This window comes from Microtus ochrogaster, chromosome 6, assembly GCF_000317375.1.
Source record: "Microtus ochrogaster isolate Prairie Vole_2 chromosome 6, MicOch1.0, whole genome shotgun sequence".
Taxonomy (NCBI): domain Eukaryota; kingdom Metazoa; phylum Chordata; class Mammalia; order Rodentia; family Cricetidae; genus Microtus; species Microtus ochrogaster.
The window spans coordinates 73334046-73357271 of NC_022013.1; the positions used below are offsets into that span (position 1 = coordinate 73334046).

General features: G+C 37.7%; 1 protein-coding gene across 6 annotated transcripts in view; it reads left to right on the forward strand.

Moving 5' to 3' along the window:
- Positions 1–23226, forward strand: part of Gpatch2 (G-patch domain containing 2) — a 154281-nt gene that overhangs the window by 20981 nt on the left and 110074 nt on the right. The gene's annotated exons all lie outside the window — the stretch shown is intronic.

The window sequence follows — 23226 nt, forward strand, 5'->3', positions numbered from 1 at the left end:
CACCTGCATGCATACACTAGCACCTACATGCATACAGTGATAGAATACATGTGGAGGAAATGGCAGTGGGAAGTAACTAAAGTTTGGGGCAATCTCCGTTCTTATTCCTCACAGGTGTGTTCAGTGAAGTCGCTGTACTCATTTAAGGAATCAGAAGCCATTGCTCCTATAGCAAAGTCAGGTTTGGTTTCTGTGTGGCTCTTAGGTCCTCATGTTCCATCAGCTGACGGAACAATGTTGTGTGGGTTTGTGTTTAAAGGTATTTACTGTGTGTAGTTGATTAGCTTATAGGTAATAGCACCATCACCAAAGCCTGAACAAAGCTTCTCTCACATGCATTTTCTCCATAAGGCTTACTGTGGCCTTCTCATGCTTAGTAACAATGACACACTCCACATTCAGCCTGAATGTGGGGCCACTGAAAGCAGTAAAATCACCAGAAAAAGCACAAAAATTCAATAAGCCAGTCTCAGTAGATGACACTAATGGCCTTGTTTCCTGTGTCCGCTGCGGGAAGGAGGCTGACCTTGTTCTTCTCTCCTGCGAGTGCTTGTTGGAAGGCAGCTCAGATTTTCACTGCTCTGCACACACCCATGAATATCTGCAAAAGTTCTGAGTGGTAGGTTGCAAATAAATTTTAGGTGGTAGATCATCTTTCATATTTGGAATCTGCAAGGAGGATTCTGTGGGAAGCAGTAGTAGTGTAGAGCAGTGGTTCCCGACCTCTGGGTTGCGACTTCCACGGGGTCACACACCAGATATCCTGCATATCAGATATGTACATTATGATGCATGACAGTAGCAAAAGTACAATGTAATAAAGTAGCAATGAAAGAATTTTATGGTTGGGGTCACCACACATGAGGAACTGTATTAAAGGGCTGCAGCATTAGGAAGGTTGAGAACCACTCCTGTAGAGTATTGTAGACCTTGAAGTCATGTATTCGTGAGTTCACTGTGGTTGGTTCTTAGTATTACTTAGACAGACATTGTGAACCTCAGTTTCTTTTGTGAAATGCAGACACTATTTTCTTTATAGAAGTGCTGTTGGGCTTAAATGAGGTTAGAGGACATGTATAGGCTTAGGTCTGTCTTCGCCACATGGTCTATAATAAGTGATAGTTGTTGAAGATAGTTGGTAGCAGAACTTAAAATTTTTAGCATGAACCCAAGTGTAGAATGTAACCTTAAACTTTTTGATACATGTTTTACATATGATTTGACATTACCTTAATAGAGTAGTTTATTTTATATGCCTTTAGGCTTCTTTTGTATCTTGTTTATCTTTGATTTGACTTTTGTCTTTAATATAGTCTGAAGAATTGTTCTGGAGGAATTTTGGTTAACAAGTTCTTAAATCTTAAAATTGAAAAAAGTGATTTTTAAAAAAAGGAGTTGTGCCCATGTAAATGTGAGATCACAAGCCTGAGCATCTACTGTTGATAAGAATTCCTTGCAGGCATGGAGGTAAATACTAGTAATGCCAGCACTTGAGAGGTGGAGGCCAGAGAACCAGGCCTTAAAGATCATCCTTGGTAATAAAGCAAAATTGAAGTCAGCCTGTACTATATGAGACCCTGTTTCAAAAAAGCAAGAGAGAATCACTACTGTTGTATGGTTTAAACTCCAATTTATTGGTACCCTTCTAGCCAACCGTTTGTTACCTAATTTTAGGAGCATTGTTACTTCCATGAAATGTCCTAGGGTCATCACCCAGGAGATAAAGCTTGAATCCCTGTCATTTTTAGACTGCACTCATTAAATACAGTTCAGAATGGTAACACAGTAACGATACTGGAATCAAGTTTGAAGAGACAATTTTTACAGCAGGAATTCGAGGAACCTTAATACAAGGAGGCTTTCCATTTAACCAGGATGTACTACTGTTTTTTGACAGGATCTCACTTGTTAGCTCTGGTTGTCATGTGCAGGCCAGACTGGCTTTGAACTCAGAGATCACTTGCCTCTTCCTAGTGCTGGGATTAAAGGTGTACACCACTACATCTGGCTCAGAATATCCTACCTTGAGTATTCCAATTAACCTGTGTTTTCTGAGGCTGAGAGATTTTTAAATTCTGTTCTTATTTTGTTTTGAACTAGTGATTCATCAACAGGTATAATATCCACTAAAGTTACTCAGATTATTCTGACTGCTGAAAGATGGTGGGACAAGACTCATCTTACACATAGTGTTTGAAAACCGTTAATTACGTAAGACTGCTTAACATGTTGACAGTTGCTTGAAGACCAGTTCTCATGTGATTACAAGATGTGTAAAATACTGGTGGTGTTTTTTTTTTTTATTTTGCCAAGAAAAAAAAAGAATCTAAAAGAATCTGATTTAGTTGGTTTCCTGATGTTTACAATTTCAAGTTTAAGTGTATGAACAAGACTGGGTTGCCATGCCACACTGCTCATGCTGACAATACCTCGTGTCACCCAGAGCATAAGAGGTGTTCTTGCTCCAGGACTTGAGGCAGCTCCTTCAGGGGCTGACCATGAAAAACTGTTGTAGATGCCTCAAATGATGCTGACAGTAACCATCTTACTGCAGTGAACTCTTGGATGTCCTGTGCAGTGTTTGTGGTGCTGTAAGAGTAGGAGGGCATTTAAGCTTTCTATAACCTTTTACTGAGAAGGCTCATTTAAAATGGATTGGTTTGAATAAGGGATTTAAATAACCTATTTTCTCAGACTAGTCAAAGCGAAAAGAGTTTATGACAGAAAATAAATCTAAAATGACGTAAAATTACACACAGCCTGTGTCTGTAACTGTTTTTTGCTTTTATGGTGACTATTATCCAAGCTTTTGTTACTGGAATTCAGCAGCTGGACCCTTTATTATCAGCTTTCTTCTTGGAAATTTGTATTCCTAGGACATTTTTGTAGACTTTGGAGAATGTATGTTTTAGAAAATTTTATTCTAAGTATGTTGATTATGTGTTAATTTCATTTTCTTCTCAGTATTAGTTTGAGATCTAGATTTTAAGATATTTTCATCTTAGAAAATTGAAATAAAATTGGCTCTGTATTATAGAAAAGTACAAGTTAATAAAATGGTAATATTAATATTTCTTGGAAGAAATCTAATAGTGTCTTTTTGCTTTAAATTTTTTATTTTGATGTTACTCTGTGTTTTGTATTGTAAAATTTAATAACAGTTGATAATTAAAATGTAAATTCCTTAACACTCCATATCATCAGATAGGATCAATATTAATCCTGATATTCTTGGATTATATTTTATTTAATGTGAAGCATACATATGTTTAATAGTGTATAGTACTATATTCACTTATTCACATATTTGCATTTGAATGCTAGTGTTCTCCAGATTCTTAAAAGCTTCTTAAAAGACATATGTACAGATAATCAATCATGATATTTTGATGATACAAGATGTGTATATTTTCCATAGATTAAAATATTTGTACTTGCCGCTCTGATGACCTAGTAGAGGCGTAGACTCGTCTGTTGGAATTTAGGATCTTCCAAATGGTGTAAATGTACACTGTGAAACACACATTACAACCCTTACTGTGTGCTAGATACTTTCTGTGTATTGTTTGTATATTTAAATTAATATGATTATCATTCCTATGATATAGGTTTGTGTTTACATCTTAAATTGTTTTCCTTTTGGTAAACCAAAATTAAAATGATTTGGAAGTTTCTTTATATTGCTGTCATGTTGCTAATAAATATAAATAAATTCTCTTCCTAAAGTAGTCTTCATTTCTGTTTAACATATCCAAGTGTGAGTTCTGTTGATATCCTCATCAGTCATTACTGTCTAGGTTGGCAGCCACAGGCATGGTGTGCTGTAGTAGTCATAAAGTGTTTATGACTCCCGTTGGATCCATAATGGGCTCCCTGTACTTTACTACCCATCTGTAATGGTGTCCAGATCTAGAGCCTCTGGTCAATTTTCCTGCTCTCCATATTAATTTACTCTTTTCTTTCCCTTCAAGGAAACTCATCCTTTCTCCAATCACATTACTGTATTTGTTCAACTTCCATGAAATCTCTATCTCTTATGTTTCTTCCCTTCTTTTGACACTACTTTGTAAAATTCTGGGACAATCTCCATAGAAAACAAGATGCTTTAGCTGAAACCCGACGGATGGGTTAGAGTTCTTCAAGTCATTCATGGTAGGCATGAAGGCATAATAAGGGTTTGGGTATAGCACATCATAGAATAGCTAGATTGATTAGATAGATATGGAGGGGTTTATAGCAAAACAGTTTAGTTAAAAATATGGGCAGGAATTAGATCATACTCTATAGCAGCCTTAGTAAGCTATGTCATTCCTGGCCATACTGATAGTCATATAGAAAATGCATTATGTAGTTATGAGCTGAGATTACACGTATAAATTCCATCCTATTCCTCCATTAGGTATGCACAGAGGATGGACTGAACCTTAACTTAGCATTTGAATCTTGTGTCTTACTGTGTAACAAGTATGTATTCCACAAAGAGTGGTCAGTATTGCCTCCAGCTAGATTACTATGTGTCCTTCTAGGCCTTGCCTCCTACAGCTGTGTACGAGAGTGATATGGTCACCTGCAGCTTATGTTTTAATGAATAAAAGTAATCTTGGTGGGGACAAGTAAGCAGATAAAAGTAGCTATGGGGGACCAATTAAAAAGGCAGCGGGATAATTGCAGGAAATGAAGGCTGTTGAGTAAAATTTGTAGGATAGAATGCTTTTCAGCCTTAATCCATCCAGTAGCTTTGTTAGGTCACTCTTACACTCACCGCTGCTGGGGGGAGATAAGCGTATACATTCCTCACACCAGTTCATTTGGCAAGTTGGGTTATGATCAAGAAGCTTTTTAAGTGGTAACTTTATATGAACTTATGCTGTCCTGTTTATGTCTAATCATATTGATTACATCAAAGTTCCTGTGTAAGCACTTGTGTTTGCTTCTGCCCTATAAAGACTTGCATACCACACCTTTTACACTTAAAAAGCAAATTGTATTACAGCAGTACAAAGTTCTAGGTCACTGTTCTCAAAATGGCTTCCGATTAATACTTTTTATATATCTATGGACTTTTGTTTTTGAAACATATACTCACGTAGGCCAAGCTAGTTTTGCACTTGCTATGTAGCCAAGATGGACATCCACCTTTCAAGGGCTATGTCACCAACACACATCTTCCTGTTCTCTTGGACTGACTCCTGATGAATCTTTAAGACACTGATCTCTATGTAGATCCTTCGTGTGTCTCAGGCTGGCGTGAACTGTCTGTAGTGCTGGGCTGTCCTCCGGTTGATCCTCCTTCCTCAGAATTCAGGGTACTATGGTTATATACATTATCTACCATGACTGGCTATGTTTGAGCCTTGAAATACATTTAGAGTCTAGTTAGCTAAACACTATTTCTACTTTTTATCCTAAGAAACCTTTGAAATATGTTCTAAATACTCCTGTATGCTTTTAAGAAATTAAGGTTCAGTATAGGAACACACATCTCTAATCTTGAAGTTTCAAAAGCAGAAGCAGGTGGCGTCATGGAGGGTGTAAAGCCAGGTTCGTCCAGACCAACTGGGGTTACCCGCTTTCTTAATGTAAAAGGACTCATTGCTGCTGATTAGTGACCACATGATTCTATAAATGGACATTCCTGTTCAAACCTTTTGCTGGTTGCCTTTTGCAGTAGTAGTGACATTGTCAGAGTTCCTATTATTTTCTTTCTTTTTAAAACCAATATCAGGAAGATAGAAATGCATACATTTTACTTTTTCCAAGTAAACTCTGGTTCAACTCTGATTTCCTGCCTTTTATGTTGCTGATAAAATTATTTTGATGGTCTATAAAAGTCAGTTTTCTAATTTGCCTTTAGATATGTCAGACACATACTATCAGAAAAGTTTGAAAATCAGTGATGGGTAGAACACTTCCAAATAATGTTTAACAAGCTTTTCTGGGTACTGAAATCACCTATAAATCCTCCAACTGAAGGTCAATTTGCAAAACTGAGGATTCATGAAGAAAATTATTTAGATGGAAAGGTTTCCTTGTGCTGTTGAGTTAATGTGTGCCAGGCAGTATTTGCTGGCCTGCCATCTAAGGAATGGAATTCTGATGACAGAGATAGGGTCCAACTGTATACCTCAGTTTTAAGCCAACAAAACTTGTATTGTTTCTGTTGTTCAATAAATTGTTGTATAATTGTCCCAATACTTATGAAATAAACTGGAAGTTGAATGATTTTTTTTTTCCTGTTAAAAAGTGTAGTGCCTTCCTTGTAGAGTTTCATGTGTGGATCAGGAAATTGCTTGGGGTTGGTTTACTGTGAAAGTACTTCAGATCAGTGGAATACTAAACCTGTAGGGCTGTGTTTATCCATTAGTTACAATATATTATAATTGTATTTAAAATATGCAATGGATTGTTAAGGATTTCATATTAGCTTGAATTTGTAATATTTAGGCCAAATACTAGTACTTAAACTCAAAGATTAATATATTATTTAACATCATTTTCATTTATTTCTGATAGGCTCTTCTCTTTTCTACCTTATTACTGGGGATTGAACCTGACGTCCTTCATGTCAAACAAACATTCTGCCAACTAGCTACATTTCTAGCTTTCCTCGATTTTTTTTTTTCCTAATTTTGAGACAGGTTCTCATTAAACTACCTAAACTAGCCTCAGGATCATCCTGTCTCAGTCTCTTAGCAGGTGTGAGTCCAGCCATGAAGCTCTTCTTACTTTCTGATTCACAAAAATACTACTTTTTTTTTTTCGAGGGGGAGTGTTTCAAGACAGAGTTTCTTTATGTATAGTCTTGGCTGTCCTAGAACTAGCTCTGTAGACTAAGCTGCTCTCAAACTCACAGATCATCTTCCTGCCTCTGCTTCCAGAGTGTTGGGATTAAAGGCATGCCTACACGGCCACAAAAAATATTTTAATGCTTCTTATCAATTGTCATATTAGTAAATATGTTATATCTGATTTAGAAACAAGTTCCATCTGGCTTGTGACTTTAACCACACATTTTTTGATTCAATTGTGGACATAATGAAAGCTTTTGGTATTTTTACTTTGCAGTAGTTTAGGTTAGGTATAATCAATTAGGCATGTAATTTCTGTCCTCAAGTACCTACATTTGATCAGCATAAATTAATCTGAGAAGGGAGAAAGAAATGTTTCTTTTGCGCTTTATCTTTCTTCACCTAATGGACTGTGCACTTCCATCCGGCACAGCTGCCCTTCTCTGCAACCTCCCCTCCTAACACTCATACTATTTTCTCGTTTTCTTATATTATTAGTAGAACATTAGTTTCCCTGGTCTTGTGGTTTTTCTGGCTTCTAATCCTTATCACCTATAACTCCAAGTAAGCATTTATAAAACATCCTAGGCTCTCTTCCCAGTCTAAAAAGACAAAACAACTTTCATTGCCTTTATAATATTTTTTTTCTTTCTCTTTCACTGCTTGCCTATGATCTTTGACAGTTCTGTCCTTTTCTAATAATCATGGACTTTTGAAACCCTGCCCTGCTCAGCCTTTCCCATATTCAAACATATCAGTTGTTGTTCACACTCTTCCTGTTGGGTTCATACACTGGGAGGGATAGCTCAAACTCTGCCCTTTCTTCAAAACGTTCCTCTGAAATGGCACCCTCAGCTCTTCATCTCTTCCTGTCTTTTTACCCATCCATCCATGGATACCTATGGTTTTATACTATTTACCATCTGCCTGCTTTGGTATTATATCCCTCATTGTCTGGTACACCCAATGACAGTCCACTTCTCAGCACAGCTTGCGCTTAACATTCTTTCAGTATTCATAGTGATCGACTGTGTCTGTCTGGAGTTTTAAGGATGTTTTCTATCTTTAACTAGTTAGGATGCCAGTGTGATTGTAACATCAAATTTCTGACAAATACTTGTCTCTAAAGTTGTTCAGTGTTTATAATCCAGGTGATCATGCATGCATTCCATAACAAATGACATAGACGATTCTATTTGTACCTGTGCTAACAAGTTAATTGAGTGCCTTGCTTGTTGTCTGTGTGACTGGGAGATCCTGTAGGGTTTCCCCTTAGGTCGGAGGGAAAAGGATGGCCTCAAGTCCACTCACTGTAGGGAGCAGTCTGTGTGCAGACTTCCACTGACTCTTCACTACTGGGAGGTCTGGAGGAATAGCTTCTTTCTAATTTGAATTTTCATGCGATAAACTTTGAACTTGTGTTGAGATATAGGGTAGCAGTGCTGATGTGTGTGGGCTAAGGAGTAGGATCCAGAATCAGCATTTAAAATCAGATGTTACAGGCCTGGAGAGATGGCTTGGTGGTTAAGACCACTTGTGTCTCTTCTGGAGAGCTCAGATTTGATCCCCAGCACCCACATAGTGTGGCTCATAACCTGTAACTGCCATCTGTGGAGATCTGATGTCCTCTGTGGGCAGCAGGCACTGATTACCACACAGACATACATAAACAGGAAAATCGGCCATCACACTGGCACCTGTTTATGTCCCGCTGCACCTCCAGTTCCCAGGCCTGCCTTAGGTCTGGCCCTTCACTGACTTGCTTCTGACTGCCGCTTTCTTGCCATGCTTTTGCAGGCAAAGCCTAGCAGCAGCCTCACAGCTTTTGATTTTCCATCTTTGATGGTGTTTTCTTTTATGTTCTTTTTGTCCTTGTGTAGTTAAACTGTTTTGGCCTTTTAGTTAGGCTTTGGGAGAAAACCTCAGTAATATTAATTGCATGATCACTGTGTTTATTGTTGAATGCTTAATTTATCTTTTGAAATTGTTGCAAATTTAATAGAAATAAATAATTTCGCTTCACTCACAGAGATTCACCTGCCTCTGTCTCCTAAGTGCTGGGATTAAAGGTGTATACCACCACTGCCCAGTGGTAAATACATATTTATTTTGTTTGTTTGTTTTTCAGGACAGGCAGATCTCTGTGAGTTCAAGGCCAGCCTGGTCTACAGTACTAGTTCCAGAACAGGCTCCAAAGTTACACAGAGAAACCCTGTCTTTGCCTCCCAAATGCTTAGCATTATTTGACATCTTCACCTTTGACTAATTTTTTTCTTTATAACATTTCAGAATATTATTGCAGTGATTGCATGGATGGACTCCCATAATCCTACCACTTACTTGTAAGGCTAAGTCAGCAGGAGTTTATGGCTAGCCCAGGCTAGGTGATACCACCTCTCATAACACCACCCAACCAACCAAACAACCGATTAAAACACAAGAACACACAGCCAGAGCAAAAGCCTCTAGTGACTGCCCAGCTTCTAGAATTCATTGTCTGCTCCACTCACTCATCCTCATTCTTCCTTGGGGTACAGTGTTGTCACTGTTTCTCCTTGACTAATTCTCAAGATGTGTGTCCCCTATTGAGATGCCTTTACTTTGCATTGGAATACCCTTAAAAATGCAAGTTGCCTCACCAATGGGGGTTTCCTTTCCTCCAGTTTCTCTCTTCATTTAACTCCTGTTTCCCAGTGTAGCACAGTGAAGGACAAGAAGGGCACTGCAGAAATTATGTATGGAAAAAGTAAAGGTAGATTCTTCGTATGTACACTTACACTCTTTAAATTATCTCATTTCTGGTAGGTAATTGTTGATTTTATTTCATCACTATGAGAATATAAACTTGTTTTCACAATAATTTGTAATTATGAATTTCATTAAAAGTGAATTAAGACATGAATATGTATGAAGAAATTAGATGTTCTAACCATGAATATATGGCATCCCAGTGTCTTGAGTGAATTACAGACTTTACTCATTTCTGGGCCATTTGCTTTATATATAGATTAAATGTAGATAATTACTCATTTGACAGGTTATTTTATTACTTTGATATATCTCAAAGTACCATGTGCAGTTCTGGGGTCATTATTATAATAATTTGATTCATTAATAACCAAAATTATCATTTTCTGTGAATTCAGATTTGAAAGTTGGAATTTGGATTTGTTTAAAGTCAGTTGTGCTTACTTTTTGGCTTAATAATATACTTTTTAAATTGTGGGTTTTCATAATTTTTAAGCTTACATATTAGGCATAAAAATCTTAGTTGGAAATGCTAGCTTCTATAAGGAAGCACGAATAACTTATCCTTACATTTCATTTAAAAAACAATCAATTTAATGCATTGATGTATTAAGTTTAAGATTTATTTGTAGTGTTTATAGATCTGTTAGTCACATCTGGAGAGCATCTAAATGTTTGTTAATTATTCTCCTACTTAGTTGACAGTTCTGCAGTACTACATGGCTTATAGGTAATAAATGGTTAAATTATTCAGAAAATATTTGCAAACTTATTAATATTCATTATGTGAAGGAATAAAATTAAAAGCTCCTAGTCTAATGTCGTGTTTGAATGTCCATTTTTTAAGTTTTATGTGGTTTTCCAGTAAAGCTTGCCTGTTTCTGACTCAGCCCCTTTTGCCCGTTCTTCTAGCTTGTCGCAGGAAAGCACGTCTCTTCTGTGTAATGCATTTTATTTAATTTTATAGTTTTTATGATACCATATATTAAAGATTGCCAAAAATATAGAAAAATTTTAGAGAACATTTTTGGATTTGATGGATTACCACTCTTGAAAGGGAAACAAAACACTAAATATTTCTAATCCTGCATTATTTACCGCATGGGTGGCTAAATGCTACTTTCAGCCTCATAAAATTAAAAGGGAGAAATCTGCCAACTGTAGCAGGAATTGGATTTAGGAAGAGTGGTACAGAGCCAAAATATTGCTACAGAATTAAATGTCAAAAATCTTCTTTAATAGTAGATATATAGGTCACAGTGCCTGGTTATGATTAATACATTTAATCTAAATCACTGCAAGTTGCACTCTCCTTTTCCATAAAATACAATAGGACACAAATCAGTTTTACTGTAGATGGATAACAATTGGAAAATAATGCATCTTCCCGCCCAATAAATTGTCAGTTATACCTTTTAACTAAAATCAATTCATCATTCCAAAATTTATTGCAATTTCTAATAATAAATCTCCTCAAATGTTTATTCATTTGGCTTTTGATACATTTGTGCCATTTTTGCTATGGTCTAATGTTTTCTCTTTTGATTCATTGTAAATTAGAAAATCTATTTTCAGTCAATTTTCTAGTGAGGAAGTTAAAATCTATAATCTCTCACCTTCGTCACTCTCCTGTATACATTTTAATACCCTTGAACTTCAACTTAAATGCAATCCAGTCAGTTCTTTTCAGTAGGAGATAAAAAGACTTTTCAGTGTAACTTCTCAAGTAGGACTGAGATTTCACAGAAACAAGTACATAGAGGAAAGTTGTAAGCTGATAGTTGCCATCGATTCATTTTGAATCAAGGGTAGAGATACAGTGGACCATGGGGGTTATGCCATCATTTCATCTAAGTGTTCACAAGGAGAAAATGCTACTTGAATTAGGATCAAATCCTGATCGTATTTGGAGCCTACTTCTCAACAGCGTAAACTCAGTGGTGGCATTCCAAGTGAGCACAGCTAGCTGCGTGTAAACACAGATCCACATTGAGGTCAACTCATTAATTCTGACCTCCTCTTTAGCTGTACATTTTTATTTTGTAAATATGTGTTTCCATATTTCTTCTTCATAATCCTCCCTAAACCTGTGAAATCATCTGGTTGTCCTTAGAAATACATATAATCCTAAGCCTGTGAAATCATCTAATTATCCTTATGAAATAACATAGATTCCCAAGCCTGTGAAATCATCTGGTTGTCTTATATAACACATTCCTAGAATATAGTGTTTATTTTCAGAAATTTCAACATTGTATGACCATTTTCCATCTTTATTAAATTACACTTTAGTGCATTTTTTCCTGACAGTGTGCAGTGACCACTAACTAATGACTTGGTTTTAGACTGTCTTCATTTACTTCCCCGGACTCAGTTTGGCGTCCCTTTGTTCTCCTCGGCACTCCACCCATTGTGCTTTCATATAGAATTTAAGAATGAAAGCAGGGATTAGCTCTTTCTCTAACTTAATGAAAATGTATTTATAATCAGCATGTCCTGGGGTTGAGTGTCAGGTCTGCACTTTACCCTCTTGTACACAATCCTGCAGCACCGTTTCACAATGGCTACTGTCAGGAATGAAGATGACATTCGTTAACTTGACTGAAATCCATACCTTCCTGGCAGTTGTGTGTAGTGCAGCCATAGGAAGATGACATATGACTAGCATCATGAGTAAGGAACAGTAGTTGTGTGGTCAGAGCAGCCTTCGGAGAGGCCAGCATTTTGACTAGCTTCATTTATATTAACTTGGATTTCTGCTAAAAAGGTCAGGCTTTACTTGCAAGTCTTTATTTTGGGGATCTTGTGGTATTGGAGATTGATCCTAGGGCTCACACATCAAGTCCCTTTTATTTATCTCAAAATAGTACGTTTTAAAAAGCTGTGAACTTAATTAAATATTAAAAACTCAATTAAAAATGTAATATTTTTGATAGATTCTTTAAAATATATTATTCATTTGGGTTAGCCAAATTAATTTTTCTATTAAAAATTAGAAGTTTTGATAAATGAAGCTAGCTCTACAAGCTTTAATCTCTGACTTCTGTGTTCTTCTTAATTTGTTTTTCTTATCACATTAAACATGAAAGTATATCAAATCACGTTCTTTCATGTAAAATTCCATAAATATCCAAAACTCGTGCATTCTAAAAGACCAGTAGTAGTTTTTTATTAGCATATATTAATTATGCCTAATATTTCATTTTCACATATGTATACTTTTTCACATATGTATACAGTACATATGTATTTTGCTCATGTTCACCCCTGTGACCCTCTGATGTCCCTTCTCCCAGCTAGACCCCACTCTCCTTTATTTTGGCAAACCAGTAAGTTTAGCTAGTACCATTTACAGGCGCATGGGTGACTTACCAGTAGCTACACCACAGAAGAAATCATTAACTGTCTATATATCCTCAGGGAGGGATGAGGTCTTGTGAGCCCCTCCTTAGCAACGCCCCTCCCCCTCTATAACGGAATGCCCACCACGCCCAATCTTATGCTGGTCTGTGTATGTAATCACAGTTCATAAGTGTCAAGGCTATGTTGGGCCTGGAATACGGTGCTCCCCAGCACTCCAGCCCATCCAAACAGAAGCTGCTGTGACCAGCATGGACAGCAGCATTGATCTATGGATCCAATCTTAGTCCGGCTGTCACTTTGTAGATGCCAGTGCCCTTTACTTCTTAATCACTTTGTGAGTCTCAAATAGAATTCCTTTCTGTCCTCCTGGATCTTTGGCATTAGGGCTCTAGCGTTTCACCCACATTTGTATCCTATGTCTATCTAGTTGCTACTCCCTGAATGTGCCTCTTTAAGCCTCTGCTGTTCTACTGCTGTTGTTTCCATTTGAAACTGCGTTCTCATTCAGCCTCAGAAAAACCAAAGACGGAAAGACCTCTTTGTGTTGTTCTTACATTTACCAGTGAAATGTCTACCTCTTGGCAATCTCCCCTTGATAATGCATCTTGGTTACAACCTTCTCTGAAATCTGCGCCCACCCAGAGACATCACTTTCCTTCAGCTTGACCTCCCACTTCCCTGGGAACTGGCAGAACTGGTGTGACCATTTCTAGAATATTGCAAATAGCATAGACCTAGAAGGACAGAAGAATTCCTTCCATCCCATGTCTAACTGAATGTATGTCCATGGAGCTTCAATTCTGTCATCCTAGAGTAGATGAGAAGACGTGAGATGCAATCTTATCTATAAAGGAACTGCTACTCCTCGTTTACTTTGGGCTCAGATGTCTGAGAGTACAGGGCCATAGATCTACTTGTCAGGAGTAGCTTACTGAAGTCCCAGCACAGTGGAGCATGCGTTCCCTAGGACAGATACTGAGATGCAAACAATTTAAAGAAATGCTCTGGTCAGAAGGAGGATAAAAGCATCTACTGACTAAAGTCTGCAGTGCATCTGTGCCTCCTTCATCAACTCATCAACTTCAAATCAGGTCTGACTACCATACTTATTGAACGTGGGGGCATGGGTAGGTGAGTGATAGCTAAGTGTTTGTAAAGTTTCAATGGGTAATCTGAGAATGGACAGACATTAAGTAAACCTGTAGAACAGACTTCTTTTGATCCTTTAGGGAAAGCATCCTCTGCATAGACTGAGAGTTCAGGCACTTTTCTGTTAAATTATTACCTCTGTTCCTTTTGCTCTAGTTCGAATCTAAGCATCCAAGGCACTTAATTGCTTCTCATCTAATCCTTGACAGTGAACTGAACTTTAATGATTCTTTTCTGTAGGATCAAGAAAATGTGTGCTGATTTCTTTTCCACTTGTAGGAATGTAATCTGTCTTGTCTTTGTTAGAAACTGCTTCAAACAATTCTTAAATCTTTAACAAGAAACAATATAGACTTTAATTCAACCATATAAAAGTCCCGAATTATATTTATCAATAATCTCTACAGTTATTGTATGAAAAGTTTGTGTCAAGTGACCTTGACAACAGAAAAAGAATATCCTCTCATCCCAAACCAGTGTGCACATCAGGTACGAGCCTCACCACAGTACTAGCTGTTACAAATGTGACTGTTTTCCATTTATTAGAAACTGATACATGAACATAATTTGACATATACTCATTGAGTAATACATTGTTTTCTCATGAGTAGGACTTGTCTGACTTCATTTAACTTTTCTATGTCTGAAAAGGAAAACTGATTTAATCTGTAAATTTCCTAGTGCTTGGATTGTTTTTAAGAGTATTCGTTTGCTTATAAAGCAAACTGGTTGCACAAATCACATGGGTTTCATGATTTCATTTCATATATCCATGTCCCAGGTACATTGCTCATGTTCACACTCCTCCATTACCTTCTCTTGCTCCATCCTCCCTCCCTATTAGTCTTTCTAAGGAGCTTCCTGTCTGGTTTCCTGTCTTATTTATTTCTAATCTGCATTTCACAGATGAGAGGAAGTGGGATATCTCAGGAAAGTCCTTGTGTAGGATAGTGGCTATCTTAAAGTACCCACAGATATTTTAGCTTTGTAGATGAGGTGGTGACATGTCACAAGAGGTGAAAAGGGGCAGGTACTGACATATGGAAAGACTAGGCAGGTTAAAAAAGACAGTGGCCATGCTGGAAAGTTTTTTAGTTACTCAGAGTTCACATATTCATGTTAGAGTAGCTGCATCTAGTATCCTCCACGAAGACAAACCAATATTTGCTCCCTGAGTTGACCAACATGGAAAGAACTATAACTATCTATCTATTCTTTAACTCCATCAAAGACTCCAAAAGGATATACTATTACCTAAGTAAACAGGAAGCATATTGTAAGCAACTTCCAAAATTCTAGAATTGACGGAGACATCTCGTTACCTGCACAGTCATCCAAAGTTCTTTTGTACCATTGGAGCATCCATCTTCAGTCTACAAGCCCATAGTATTTAGCAAACTTTTCCACAAAGCAGGAAATTTTAAAGACAATTCCGCCTATATTGGCAATTTGTCAATCATTTTCTTCTGTGTCCTGCAGAAAGTCTAGCAGACTCTTTCCTGAAGCAGGAACCCTGAAGAATTGTCTCACCTTTAGGAAGTTCAGCAGTCATTTCTCATTGGGTTCTGCAAGTCCAATGAAACAGTTCAGGCAAGAGCAGTATCTTGCCCAAATGGCTAACCAACTCCACAATGCCCATCTTCCTCTTGAAGTAGATCGGTGCTGCCAGGAACAGATGTATCTCACTGTTATGAAAAGTCCTAAATTTTTAAAATATTTAAATGCCATATTCTAAAGGTCTCTGAGAGATTTGAAGAATACCTATGTAACTGAAATATATCTCTATATATCTAGAAAATATAACATTACTACAAGCTTGACAAAGATGACTCTATTAACCTATATTTTTTAATTATACATTATATTTTTAAATAAGCTATACAATCATAATACCTTAATCAAGATCAGAAATATATATATGCATATATATACATATAACAAAATTGACCTTAAATTTGTATCAATAAACCAAGATCCATACCAATAAAAATTATATCTATATCATATCCCCCATTAAATGTAAAAGAACATTTATAAACAATATTTGGGAATATGGGCATAGTTTTGTTTATACTGCTTGCTGTTTTGGGGTGCTGTTTATCAGTTCTTTCATGGTATATCCTGTGTTCATCTCAGTCAGCAGTTGGGCAAAGTAATTTTTTAAGGGTCTTCACAGTGACCTTTCAGTGGGTCTTGGTCTATCAAACCATATTTGTTTGGAAGTATTCCACAGGTTCTCATCTTCTGTGAAAACAAAAGAAAAACCTCTTTTAAACCATCATATCCTTAGACCCAAATTCTGAAGTCAAGATACCTTTAGAACATATATGCTGGTTTAGTTTAGTAGCACATACAATGAAATGTCTCTCTGTACTTAGCTCCTTTGCAGTCAAAAATTCAAAGAAAACACAATAATATACATAATTCAGACTCGCTGTGAATTTTTTATTTTTATGTGGCTTTTTTTTTTCAAGACAGGGTTTCTCTGTGGCTTTGGAGCCTGTCCTAGAACTAGCTCTGTAGACCAGACTGGTCTCGAACTCACAGAGATCCGCCTGCCTCTGCCTCCCGAGTGCTGGGATTAAAGGCGTGAGCCACCACTGCCCGCCTTATGTGGCTTATTTTTTACTCCTTTTTATTTATGACTATCTATACTCTGTCTCTTTAAAGACTCCCCCCTTTTTTAAAGCATTAACTTTATTTTATAACTTTATAATCTTTTTCTTTTCTCTTTTAAGCCTATGTATATTTATTTAACAGTATGACTCATTTATAGTTATATTATGTCTAAATCTGTCCTACTGTATATTTAATTTTTTTACTGTTCAGGAGCACTTTTTAAAATGTTAAGCGCTTTTTAAAAACTTAAGTTGTCTCATTAGTAGTGGTAATACGGTACTTCCTGTTTGCCTGTCCAGTCTAAAACTTAAGCTGCACTATTACTAAGAGAAATATGGTAGTTCCTGCTCTCACAGTTTAGCATGCGGAGCCTCTGAGCCCTGTGCATTGCCTCTCTTTTAGGCACACAGTGAGTCCTCATTGCCATCAAGCCATAACACTTTACTCACAAACCCCATCCAAATGCTCTCTCTCCCGCAAGAGCCAGAGGTCACACTAGCAGCTTAGCCCAGAAAGCTGGCATTTTAAAACTGTGTGGCTTTTTTTCTTTTGCTATGGCTGAGTCAGGAAAACATCAAACAGCAAAAAGCTGTGTTAAACTCTGTATTTTTGTGTTTAAAATTAAACTCTCAGGTTTTTAAGTGGATTTAGCCCCACGTTGGGCACCAATTGTTTCAAGGAGGGCCACTTGTTCATCCCGGCTGCCAGACTAGCTTAGCCCCCCCCCCCCAAACCACATAGAAACTGTATTAATTAAATCACTGCTTGGCCCATTAGCTCTAGTTTTTTATTGGCTAATTCTTACATCTTAATTTAACCCATTTCTATTAATCTGTGTATCACCATGAGGTCGTGGCTCACTAGCAAAATCTTAGCACATCTAGCTCTGGTGGCGTGTCCATGGCTTGTCCTGACTCTGCTTTCTTCCTCCCAGAATTGTACTATGGTGCTTTGCAGGAGCAGTATACACACTTAATGCAGGAAAGCTCAGCACTGAGGTTGCTCCTAGTTTTTATTTCATTTATTTTTCTGTGCTGCATTGTTGGTGATTTTTTTGGCTCAGTCTTGTAATTACTTGATTATCTTTTTTAAGGGTTATTTATTTTTTGTGTATGAGTGTTCTATTTGCATGTATACCTGCACCCCAGAAGATGGCGTCAGATCCTATTATAGATGGTTGTGAGCCACCGTGTTGTTGGTGGGAATTGAATTTAGAACCTTTGAAAGAACTGCCATTATGCTTTAACCTCTGAGCCAACTCTCTAGCCCCCCTCCTATTTTGAATATTTTCTTAATGATTTATCTATTTTTATTTTATGTGCATTGGTGTTTTACCTGCATGTAAAGTGTAAGAGTGTTAGAGTTTCTGGAACTGGAGTTACAGACAGTTGTGAACTGCCATATAGGTGCTAGGAATTTAACCTGAGTTCTTCAGAAGAGCAGCCAGTGCTTCTAACCTCTGAACCATCTCTCCAGTTCCTAAAGATATGTTTATTTATGTTATGTGTTCTTTTTTGCATTAATTTGTGTTCACTAAATCCATGCAGGAGCCCATGGAAGCTGTCAAACTGGAGTTGCAGGCACTTTTGAGTCACCATGTTGGTGTTAGGAACTGAACTCAAGTCCTTTGCTTGAACAGCATGCACTCTTAGCTACTGAGTTAATGTCCAGCATTCAGTTATCTTTTTGTCTAGTGTGCTGTTTAGTCTATTCTGGCTTCTAATAGAAATCGCCCATGTAGTTTTCATGCAGTGGAAGCTAGTAGTCTGTAGTTTATTCTATTTAAGATCTACTTAAATTTTCTAATGAATGATTTCATGACCACATATGGTATCCTTCTAAGGAATGGTGTGCTTTAGTCTTTTCCCTTTTATCATACCATAAACCCTATAGTGGCACCTATCAAAGTGTCTCTTTTTATTCAGAAGTTAGCTAGAGTAAGGCACTGAATATCTAACCATTTACTCTCGTCCCTCACACCCTATTGGCTGACATGCTGTCCAGTTGTATCCAGGGTTGTTTGCATACTTGCTACTTTTTGTTCCTTCCCAAACTCTGCTTTAATCCATTGTCTTATGCACCATAATATTTTGGTTTTAGAGCGTATGTGGACATTGCCACAGTATCTTACACAAACATTTGAGGTGAGCATATTTTCTTTTTTTTTTTTTATTAAAAATTTCCACTTCTTCCCCTCCCCCCCACTCCGCCTCTCCCTCCCTGTCCAGTCCAAAGAGCTGTCAAGGGCTCCCTGCCCTGTGGGAAGTCCAAGGTCTTCCCCCCTCCATCCAGGTCTAGGAAGGTGAGCATCCAAACAGACTAGGCTCCCACAAAGCCAGCACATGCAGTAGAATCAAAACCCAGTGCCATTGTCCTTGGCTTCTCAGTCAGCCCTCATTGTTAGCCACATTCAGAGAGTCCGGTTTGATCACATGCTCCATCAGTCCCAGTACAGCTGGCTTTTGTGAGCTCCCATTAGAACAGCCCCACCGTCTCAGTGAGTCGGCACACCTCTCGCGGGCCTGACTTCCTTGCTTATGTTCTCTGTCCTTCTGCTCCTCATTTGGACCTTGGGAGCTAAGTCCAGTGCTCCACTGTGAGTCTCTGTTTCTATCTCCATTCATTTTCCTTTTTCAAGATTAAGATTGTGCCATGGCGATTTCTGCCATTCAGTTTGAGGGTTGTTTCCTGATTATGTTTCTCTCTCTGTACATTCTGTTAATGATATTTAAAAAGTTGAAACACAGTTTTCATTTATAAAGATTTCTGTTGTATGGATAGCGGTAACTGAGAATGCTTTGTGTTTCAAATTTATTGTGCACATAGTATGTGAACATTAGTGATATACAAGGTCTTCTGTACACTTAAGACTTGTCCTGTGGTTTCCTTCACACACACACACACACACACACCATGGGAAATCTTTACTTGGAAACATTTGGTTTAATAAATAAGAAATTGTTTCAGAAAAAAAAGATTTCTGTTATAGAGCATTCATTGTTGTTACCAAACACATTTGTTGTTATGGGATTATGTTTACATTAAGTTAACTGATTTGAAAATAGTTCATAAAATACTTGGTAGAAGATTTAAAAACATTACAGAAAATGTGAGTTATTATTTATAACAATTGCATTGTTTTAAAGAATATCAAGCATTATTCAAATAGCACTGTAACTTTCTCTTTTCTGTGACAGAAAAGGGACAGTGGGCAGTTGGAATGGAACAGGACCAGGATGACAAAAGAGGAAGAGGAGTAGAAAAACAGGCAAGAAGTAGAGGAAAGTACAGTGACAGATTCAAATAACAATGTCCAGCCCAATTCAAGGTCCTGTTTCTGTTATTCATTCAAGGTGTTGTTATTTAAGGTTGAGTGCCATCTATCCCAGGTTACTCTTAAACTATTTGTGTAGGTGGGGGTGACCTTGAACTTTTCATTGTTCTACCTCCACATCCTAAGTGCCAGGGCTGCAGGTGTGCTCCAGTACACCTGGTTTATGTATTTCTGGGATCAAAGGTGTCACTTGCGCCAGGCAAGTGCTCTACCACCTAAGCTCCTCCACTGCCTTTTCTGTTAGCATTGCTGAATAGAACGTGGTGGCACACACCTTTAATCCCAGCACTCGGGAGGCAGAGGCAGGCGGATCTCTGAGTTCGAGGCCAGCCTGGTCTACAAGAGCTAGTTCCAGGACAGGAACCAAAAAGCTACAGAGAAACAAAAAAAACTTGGGCTATTTACTTGCTTGATCTCACTTCTCAGGGGGAATAGGTATTTGAGCAAAAAGAAAGAGGATTAAACAAGATGCATAGTAAAAGGAATTGGACAAAATTGACCTTGAGCTGAACAAATTAGTAGCATACTTGTCAAATCTGTACTTTACAGCTTCCTGGAGTTAAGCTTGTTCCCCCTGGGAAGCCCTCCATATCTGTCATCTGTCATGAACATGTATGTACATGTAGCAGTTACAGGAACATACCCTTTCCTGCACATATCATGGAGGTGGCAGGAGATGTGGAATCATGCAGAAGCTTTGGCCTTATATGCATGTATGAAACACGTTTTTATTTTAAGTGCTTATCTAATTACTTATATGAGCTTCCATGAATTTTTAGCTTCTCTATTTTCTTCTATCCACACATTCATCCACCCACGCACACCCATCAATTTACCCCCCCCACTTACCTACCCGTCGATCCACCCATCCATCTATCCACCCACTCACTTACCCACTCATTGATCCACTCACCCACCCATCGCATCCACGCACCCACCCATCCATCGATCCATCCATCCACCCACTTACTTACCCATCTATCCACCCACCCACTTACCCACTCATCGATCCATCCACCTACTCAACCACCAACTCATCCCATCCATCCATCCATCCATCCATCCATCCATCCATCCATCCATCCATCTTGGGTAACATCATGCTAAGCTGAGTTCTTACCATTCTTTAAACTTGTGTTTTCTTCCTGCCTTTCCCTGTGGAGTCCTGGCTGCCACAAGGGCTTCTGCTGCATGTTAATGTTTTTACATACTTTGCTTGCCTGTCAAATGAAGGCTCTCTGATCTTTGGTTTTCATGGCACTCTCTACCTTCGTTAATCTAGGAGTAGCATGTGAAGTCAGAGGGAACAGACTGAAGGGCAGAAACGGCTATCGTGTAAAGCAGTGCTTCTTAAACAGTCTCCACAAACTGTAAGGTTGTTAGTGACAGATCCTGCGAAAATGTAAGTTCTGACTTCTTAAAGGTTGAGAGGGGTGGGGAGTCCATATGGCCTCTCAAGCTTCCAGAGGATTCTGATGAAGTAGAACTGGGCACCACCCTTTGCAAGTAGCAAGGCCTGTGGGGTAGTGAGGAACAGAAAGGATGATCAAAGTGAAAAGCTTTTTTCCCAAAGAAAATCTACCTACTGCTTGTAAAGAGAAATAACTGCAGTGAGAGAGGCAGACCTCGCTGTGGCTTTGAGTAACTGGTGAAGGTTAGGTCCTATGTCATCCACTGTGGTGTAACTGTAAGTGCTTCAGAACTCTTTCTGTTTGCACTCAGGTTTCCTAGCCAGTTTTTGTAGCAAAACTTTTCTCCACTCTATAAACTTAAAACTTGAAGGGTTGCTTTACTAGTCAAGAGGATGCAACTGGGTTTTGTAGTGATTCCTGGAGGCAGGATCGACATTTCAAGCTGAGGTAGAGGTAAGAGCCAGTGGCTGAACCAGGCGGGACAGAAACTTAACATCAACAGGTTTTAGTTTTCCAGTCTTTGTGTAAAATCATGACGGGAGGTGTGAGGCTGCTGCTTAGTTCACACTCAAGTTAGCTTGTGTTAACGACATTCAAGTTAGCTTGTGTTAATGATGTAACTCAGTCAGCCAGTTAGATTCTCAGGATTGCCTTTGGAAGCCTCATTTTCTCAAGAGAGTGAATGAATTTATTATTCACAGTTTTTGTATCCTGGAAATCTGGGTCAGTGTGTATGATACTATATATTAATAGTACTAAAGTTATAGAAAAAAAGCAAAGAGTTTTATAATTTTATAGTAAACTTCAAATTTTGTTGTATGTCTTACATTTTAGAGCATCTCAGTCTAATTTTCAAGGCAGACTACAGCCTTTGCTTGTTCTTAAAGTCACCCTTTGCTTGTTCTTAACGCCACCCTTTGCTTGTTTTTAAAGTCACCGAGATAAAGGGTGCTTCTGTTTTTACTCTTTTTTCTTATTTCATTTGGAAAGATCACCGTAGTTGCAGCTATACATAAAAAAGCCATTCTATCCGCAGCAGATAGGTGGTGCCCTGGTTGCAGGGTTTGACGGTTTCTCAGTGAAATTCAGTCTCTGGTATTTATAAGTATGTTTCAGTAAATTTTATAAAGATTGTCTTATACATGACTTTAAAAGTAAGAATTTTAATGGTCAAAATTCAGTGCTTGGCATTCACCTTTAGGTGTTGTTCAGCCCAGTGTTAGGTCTCAGCATCTAAACTCTTGATGATTTTCATGTGCTAAGTGCATAGATTTACTGCTGCAGTTTGAACATTTTTAAATTAAAATATATCTTTCATTCTGAATGTATTGATTTACACATCTCTGTGTCAATATTAAGTCAAGCGAATTTTCCAATAAGTTCAAAAAGATGTGGCAGAGCAAGCTGAATGTATTAGATTTGATAGAGTTTTCTTCTTGTCTGTGTGCTTGGGCATCTCTGCTTTCTTAGTTTTGATTAGAATTTATTTTAAAGATAGCACTCAAATTTAACAACACTTTCCCATGACTCTTAGTATTTTTATGAATAAATTGCTTCTAGAAACCTTAATGCATTATAGGCATTCTTTATTACTATTTTTTTTAAAAAGTAGGCATTTTTATTTAAGTTATTATAAGGTATACTAATATTTGGATTTTGTGTCTTAAAAAGGTCATTTTTTCTTTGTATATTTTTTAATTTAAGAGGAATTGTATTTAAAAATAATAGCAAAATAGAACACATTACTTCAGTGGAAATATTTTCTTTCTTAAAAGTTGAAACACTATACATAATAAATTACAATTTCAAAGTG